Source organism: Elephantulus edwardii, unplaced genomic scaffold (assembly GCF_000299155.1).
Source record: "Elephantulus edwardii isolate Elephantulus edwardi_28Jun2011 unplaced genomic scaffold, EleEdw1.0 scaffold00010, whole genome shotgun sequence".
Taxonomy (NCBI): Eukaryota; Metazoa; Chordata; class Mammalia; order Macroscelidea; family Macroscelididae; genus Elephantulus; species Elephantulus edwardii.
In genome coordinates, this window is record NW_006399760.1 from 23,788,859 (window position 1) to 23,794,955 (window position 6,097).

Genomic DNA, 6,097 nt, shown 5'->3' on the forward strand with positions numbered 1-6,097 from the left:
TCATCTACATAATGCAAGTTGCTGATGAGTCTTCCTCCAATCCTGATGCCACATTCCTCTGCATTGAGCACAGCCTCTAGGATAATCTGTTCCTCATATAGATTGAAAAGGTATGGAGATAGGATGCATCTCTGGCCTACACTTTTCCTGAATTTGAACTATGCAGTGTTTCCTTGCTCTGTTCTGACTGCCTCCTGGTCCCAGTATAGGTTTCACATAAGAGCAATCAAATGTTCTGGGATTCCCATTCTTCTCAGAGTCAGCCACAATTTGTTGTGAACCACAAAGACAAATGCCTTTGCATAGTCAATAAAACACAGACATTCTTTGGGTACTCTCAGCTTTCAGCAAAGATCCATCTAACAATGGCTATAATATCCTTAGTGCCAGGACTTCTAAACCCAGCCTGAACATCTGCCAGTTCTCTACTGAAGTGCTGTTTCAGAACTCTTGGTACCAGCAGACAGGAAATCAAAATACAAATTGCATTTGGAAAATCTGCTGTCAAGGACCTCTCCAGAGTACTGAAGAGAAACGCCATCAGTCTAGAGACTAAGATGCTCCTGCTCCAGGCCAAGTTCTTTGCAATTACTTACTATTTGCATCAGAGAGCTGGACAGTGACTAAGGATGATAGAAGAAGAATTGATGCTTTTGGGTTGTGGTGCTAGAAAAGAGTATTGAATATACTATGGACTGCTAGGAGAACAAACAGTTTCATCCTAGAGAAGGTGAAACCAGGCTTTTCCTTGGAGGCAAGGATTTTGAAGCATTGCCTGAAATACTTGGGGCATGTTGCAAGGAGGAACCAGTCTTTAGAGAGAGATCATCTTGCTTGGAAGGGGGGAGGGACAGCATAGGAAAGGAAGACCCTGGATTAGATGGGTTGATTCAGTGACTGGGGTAATGGGGGTATGCGTATCAGAGACAATGAGGTTGGCTCAAGATAGATCAGGGTTCAGAGCTGTTGTATATAGATAGGGTCACTATGAGTCGTGAGCTTCTCAGTGGCACATAACAACAACAACATACTGTGCTGCAAACTGAAAGACATGTGGTTCAAATTTGCCAGCTGCTCCGAGGGAAAAGGATGAGCAATCTCCTTCTGAGTAACTTACTACCGTTTAAAAAACTCATTGACGGGTCAGCTGTGGGTCGGTTCCAAAACAACAGCAAGAACTACACACTTTGAAAAGAAAAAGATGATTAGGATTTGTAAAGAATGATAAATATGTATTATGGACAGAAAACTATAGACACTTTACTACATAATAAATGGAAAATTTTCTTTACATCATTTGTTATTTTAATGTTGCATTTCATGTGATAAAGACTGCTGACAACCAAATTCTGGACATTTAACTAGATTATTCCTTTGCAGTTAGGTTTGGCCATGTGACTAATTTCTAGGCAATGAAATGTGAATGGAAATGGTATAGACGTAGTTCTTAGAAACCTCCCATGGGGGGAGCTCTGGTGGCCTAGTGGCAAGAAGCTGCACTGCAATCCCAGAGACGCACGGTTCAAATCCACCAGATGCTCTGCCGGGGAAGTAGGGGCAATCTCCTCCTGTACCAGTCAGATCTGATTTGACGGTACACGCGCACACACACACACACAAATAATAATAATAATAATAATAATAATAATAATAATAAAGAAACCTCCCATGGGTATTATTTCATGCTCTTTCCTATCTAGTTTGGACTAAGTGGAGTATGATAACCTTAAAAGTCAAGTGTTGGCAAAAATGGCAAAGTATAATGAGTCAGAGTCTCTGAATCACCACGCGGGGAAGAATTACCCACAGATGAGAAGCACCCATTGTTAACATTCAGTGAGTGAGAAAGAAATACCAAGCCACTGAGATTTCAATATTTTCTTACAGAAGACTTATCTAATATCATTACATACAAAATATTTACATACTGTGCATTGAAGATGTGATGTAAAGTTTTAACTTCTCCCTCAACAAGAAATTGGCAAAAAGGCCCTTATTAAGCTGGATAGAATATTTTTTTTCTTCCTTTCTTTTTTTAAAATCTAGGCAAAAAGATACAAACAACCCTAATCATCAGAGTTTACTACTTTGGGATTGTTGTTAGGAGAAGCTGGTCTTTGGAAAAGAATATCTTGTTTAGAAACATGGAGGGTCAGTGAAAGAGAAGACCCTCAATGAGATGGATTGACACAGTGACTGTAACAATGGATTCGAGTGTATCAGATGAAGCACAGGATAGGACAGCATTTAGATCCATTGTCACAGGTTCACTAAGAGTCATCGTCAACTCAATGGCACCCAACAATGCAAGCACCATGTAGTTACGATAAACTCTAAGCTCTTAGCATTTCTTTTGTATATTTTTTTATCCCAGTATGTCTGAACTAGAATATTCATGATATTTTACTCCCTTTTACAGATTCTTGTTTCATATCCCATCTATAGAATTCTTCTCATACATAGGACTTAAAACAGTTTTAAGATATTGAATATACATTAATAGTACTCTCTACTATGAATAATTTCACTTGGTGATAAGAAAGACTATTTTCTATTCAATAACCTCTTCATTCTGACTTTTTGGCTTATGGGACATATTTTTTTTAGTTTTTGCTCTTCTATTGGGGGAAGAATAACTTCATGATTGGGATTCAAGTTAAAGTTGAAAATCTCATTTGGGAACTTGCCTGACTGTTACACCTCAGGGTTTTTCTAAACATTTTCATACCCTGGAGTTTATTTGGATTCTCTACTGCTGTGTCATGAGAGCTATGTTGGCCTAGTGGAAAGAAAGTTTATGCTACCAAGCCCAAGGTGCGTGATTTTAATCTGCGGCACTCAGGCCTGGTTCACATTGGTTTTTTGCGAAACATTCTTCTAGGTGGTATAGCACTGGTCTGTGCATTGCTGTATAGAGGTAACTCATGGTTGCTGTGAAGCTGAACACTGTGACACTGATGTGCCAAATGTGATAATGGTTACCCATGGTGGACAGTGTTTGGTGGAGCTCCCGATTAAAACAAGCTTGGAAGCAGGAGTGGCATCCACTTCCACAATGGCTTGCCTCCAGAAACTCTATGAACAGTGCTCAGGTCTTCCATTCATAGGGTCGTTATCAGTCGTCTATGACTCGATGGCACCTACCAACAACAACGACACTGCTGGGCAACAAATTACCCCAAAAATCAATAACTTAAAAACCAGTTTGTCCTATTTTTCCAATTTTACATGTTCCCTTGGCTGCCCTGGGTGATAATCATCTGGAGATGCTCATGTAGTTAGAAGTTGGCCTCGACTGACTTGAAGACTCAACTAGACATCCAAGAGTTTCTTCATTTGTGTCTGCTGCATGGGCTGAGAAGGCATGAACAGCCATGGCTGTCTTGTTGTATCTCTCCAAATGTCCTCTCTGCATGCCTGACGTGCATTTGTATGCAGGGTGGAAGTCTCAGTGCAAACAGAGTTCTTATGCAGTGACTGTCTTTTGCCAGAACAAATGTTTCTGACCAGAAGAGAAGTTGTAAGCCTTTTTTCTAACCTAACCTTGGAAGTCAGACAGCATCACTTTCACAGCCTTATGTTGGTTTTGTGATAACCACTAGAATTCCAGATAAGGGAGTACATAAGGGCATGAGTACCAGAGGCATAGTTTATTAGGAAGCTGGATTAGAGAATAATTTTCACATAGTCTAAAGCTTTAATGATTTTCTCTTAGTCCACTGAATCCTAAGGAAAAGACAAACACACTTATGCCTTCCAAGTACTCTTTCCTACTTAGGTAGAATTTGAGGAGAAAGTTAAAATGTTCAATGATTAATGATTAATGCTTGGGTTTTGGGGGTTCCCCCATTTGGTAATCTTGATTAACAATTGCTTCTGCTGCCCTTATTGTAAGATATTACCGTTGTATTATTGTGGGGGTTTGACACCACTATTGCAAAAACTTCATTTGAAAGAATATTGCCATGCACATTATACTACTTCTTTTTAAGTCGTCAGTGGTCCTCTGACATACCTGGGGAGTCTTTCCATTTGGATTAATGCTACAGCTACTTGATTATGCTCCCCAAAGGGTTGTTTAACTCCCTCAGTAAATCACTGTCATTGGTAAAGTTCCTCCAGGTCTGAGAAAACCCATGATTATGTCTTTATTTTCTATGATAACCAGGCAATGTTGGTTCTGTTGTATTTGGGATTGCTGTGAGTTGAAACCAACTCAGTAGCATCTAACAACAAAACAACAGGTGTCAGTGGCCTTCTAGTCCCTGGAATTCTACTGGTTTTACATTTCTTTCACTGCTTAGCAGGGAGATCTGGTGGCCTAATGAGTGGGCAAGGAGTTTGCTCCCAACCCAAAGGTGGTTGTTGCTCTTGTGTACAGTTGAGTCTGAACCGACCCATAGGTGACCCTCCAGCATGCTTTCAGAGGCAGTTAATAGCACAGTAGGAAGTTGCCCATCTTTTTCCTGTTGAGTGATTGGTGAATTCAAACTGCATACCTTTGCTTTGGGAATACAATTTCTTACCTCTAAACCACCAGATCACTCACAACCCAAAGGCAGGCAGTTCAAATCCACTAGCTTCTCTGTAGGAGAAGAATGAACAATTTCCTGCCAGGTGATACATGTTGTTTTTGTTGTTATGTGCCATTGAGTCGCTTGCGACTCATAGCGACCCTATGTACAACAGCCCTAAACTCTGCTCTCTCCTGTGCCAATCGAACTGTCTCTGACACTCCCATCCCAATAACCCCAGTCACAGAATCAATCCACCTCATAGAGGGCCTTCCCCTCCTGCACTGTCCCTCCACCCTCCCCAACATGATGTCCTTCTCCAAGGACCAGTCTCTCCACACAACATGTCCAAAGTATGTTAGACGGAGCCTCAGAATCCTTGCCTCCAAAGAGCCACCCGGTTTAACCCTTTCCAGGATGAATCTGTTTGTTTTCCTAGCAGTCCATGGTACACTCAATTCTCTTCTCCAGCACCACAGTTCAAAGGCATCAATTCTCCTTCTGTCCTCCTTGGTCATTGTCCAACTCTCTGATGCATAACAAGTGATTGCAAAGACCATGGTCTGTATCAGATGCACCTTGGTCTCCAGAGAGGCACCATTGCTCTTCAGTACTTTGGAGAGGTCCCGGACAGCAGACTTTCCTATGGCAATGTGCCTTTTAATTTCCTGGCTACTGGTGCCAAGAGTGTTGACTGTGGAGCCAAGCAAACTGAAGCTGTGAACAATCTCAATCTCTTCACCATCCATCGTGATGCTTCCAATTGCCCAGTGGTGAGAATCTTTGTCTTCTTTACATTGAGCCTCAATCCATATTGGAGGTTACAGTCCTTGACCCTCTGCAGCAGGTACTTCAGGTCCTCCTCAGTTTCAGCAAGCAGGGTTGTGTCATCTGCATAATGCAGATTGTTGACAGATTGTCCACATACTTTTTGAAAATCTGCTAAAGGGTCATCTATGGGTCAGAGATAAAGACAAAAGTATCAGTTGTATTACTGATAGAGCGGCTATTCAATTGTAGCTCTAGTTTTGTGGCCAAAAGAAATCGCTAAAAAGTTCTCCCATCCTTCCCCAAAGTTCACATTTCTCCCAGAAGCAGCATAAGAAACCTGATCAGGTTTTCCATGGAGAACAGTCTGGAATGTGAGAGTTACGGGGCCTGCCTGGTTCTCCAAGAAAACCCAAATGGTCTGAGTCAGGCCCATCTAGACCCATCTGTTTCTTCTTCAAAACTCTCCTAACTAGGCAGTAATTTCTCTCACAGGAAACTAATCTGTCCATGGAAGACATAAGGAGAAGGTAGTATGTGTTTCTCCTTTTTGGGTACTGGGACTTTTCTCTTTCTCCTTCAGGAATTCAGGGATTGAGGAAGAAACATACATATCTCTTTGGTATATTCATGCCTCTCCTTGCAAAGAGGGCTGTGGGTAGCATGCACTGTTATGCCAGAGCTCCTAAATTAGATACAAATATACATACTCTTACCTACTCCTGAACCGCTTTTATACTGTTTAAAAGATATCATTGTTCTGTCATCACAGGAGACTAGAGCGAGGGCTGCATGGTGGAGGGGACCTGGGGGAG